Consider the following 1,931-nt stretch of genomic DNA (forward strand, 5'->3'; position numbering starts at 1 on the left):
AGTTCAGAACTTGGTGAAAGATTGTTTTTTTTTGCTAAAGCAGATAATGGTTTCGCTGAAGGGAATTTAATTTTAAAATCTCAGAAAGTGGAAATTTCAGCAAATTACACCGCAATCACATTGCAGATGTTGCAGCGAATGATTCTCCTGGCGTCATTGCATCAACCCCAGAGAACGATTGCTCAAGAATACAAAGCGCTGAGAGGCAGGGAAGCTACAGTGGGCATTGTATCCACCTAGAGGTGTAATTCACTTTGTTATCTGTGTCAATTTAAACAAAAGTCAGGAGGTGAGAGGCCAGAGTGCGACACGTTACCCGTGGAATCAACAGCACTCTGACGGAAGACAGTAGACTTTTATCCCAAAACACACACACACACCCACACCTCTCTCTCTCTCTCTCTCACACACACACACACACACGTTCACACACACGCTCAGGCACACACACTTGCTCAATAATTGTCAGACTCCAGTCGAATTGTTTTTGTGTGACGCAAACCGCTTCTTTTTTCAACAGAGGAGTTAAAGAACAGCGAAAAGATGAAAAACACGAACGTTGCAGGGATCTGGCGCCTGAGGCTCAGCAATGTGCATTGTAATAGCAGTTGAACTCGCTGACACATTGTCCTCTCTATTCGTGAGAAATTGAAACGAAACGCCCTTCAGCAAACCAATCACCTGCCTTGAGCAAATTAAAGCAGGGCTCCGCCGAGATTTGAACACGAATTGCAGGATTCAAAGTCCAGAGTACTCACCATTACACCACGAAACCCAACTCACGACAGCTGTCTGAAAATCGTCGCTCAATACTTGTGCCAATTTGAACAGCAGGGAGAAATATCAGTCCCAAAGACAAAGACAAAGACAAAGAACAGTATAGCACAGGAAACAGGCCCAGCGGCGCTCCAAGCCTGTGCCACTCCTTGGTCCAACTAGACCAATCGTTTGTATCCCTCCATTCCCCGGCTGCTCATGTGACTATCCAGGTAACTCTTAAACGATGTCTGCCTCCACCACCCTACTTGGCAGAGCATTCCAGGCTCCCACCACCCTCTGTGTAAAAAACATCCCTCTAATATCTGAGTCATACTTCGCCCCTCTCACCTTGAGCCCGTGACCCCTCGTGATCGTCACTTCTGATCTGGGAAAAAGCTTCCCACCGTTCACCCTATCTATCCCCTTCATAATCTTGAACACCTCTATTAGATCTCCCCTCATTCTCCGTCTTTCCAGGGAGAACAACCCCAGTTTACCCAATCTCTCCTCATAGCTAAGACCCTCTATACCAGGCAACATCCTGGTAAACCTTCTCTGCACTCTCTCTAACTCCTCCACGACCTTCTGGTAGTGCGGCGACCAGAACTGGTCGCAGTACTCCAAATGTGGCCTAACCAGCGTTCTATACAGCTGCATCATCAGACTCCAGCTTTTATACTCTATACCCCGTCCTATAAAGGCAAGCATACCATATGCCTTCTTCACCACCTTCTCCACTTGTGCTGCCACCTCAAGGATTTGTGGACTTGCACACCTAGGTCCCTCTGCTTTTCAATACTCTTGATGGCTCTGCCATTTATTGTATAACTCCTCCCTACATTATTTCTTCCAAAATGCATCACTTCGCATTTATCCAGATTAAATTCCATCTGTCTCATCTCCGCCCAATTTTCCAGCCTATCTATATCCTGCTGTATTGCCCGACAATGCTCATCGCTATCCACAAGTCCAGCCATCTTCGTGTCATCCGCAAACTTGCTGATAACCCCAGTTACACCTTCTTCCAAATCATTTATATATATCACAAATAGCTGAGGTCCCAGTACAGAGCCCTGCGGAACACCACTGCTCACAGACCTCCAGCTGGAAAAAGACCCATTGCATCATCCCGTCAATTACCTACACCAATTCATATTTATATTGCCCTTGAT

This window comes from Mustelus asterias, unplaced genomic scaffold (genome assembly GCF_964213995.1).
Source record: "Mustelus asterias unplaced genomic scaffold, sMusAst1.hap1.1 HAP1_SCAFFOLD_92, whole genome shotgun sequence".
NCBI classification, from domain to species: Eukaryota; Metazoa; Chordata; class Chondrichthyes; order Carcharhiniformes; family Triakidae; genus Mustelus; species Mustelus asterias.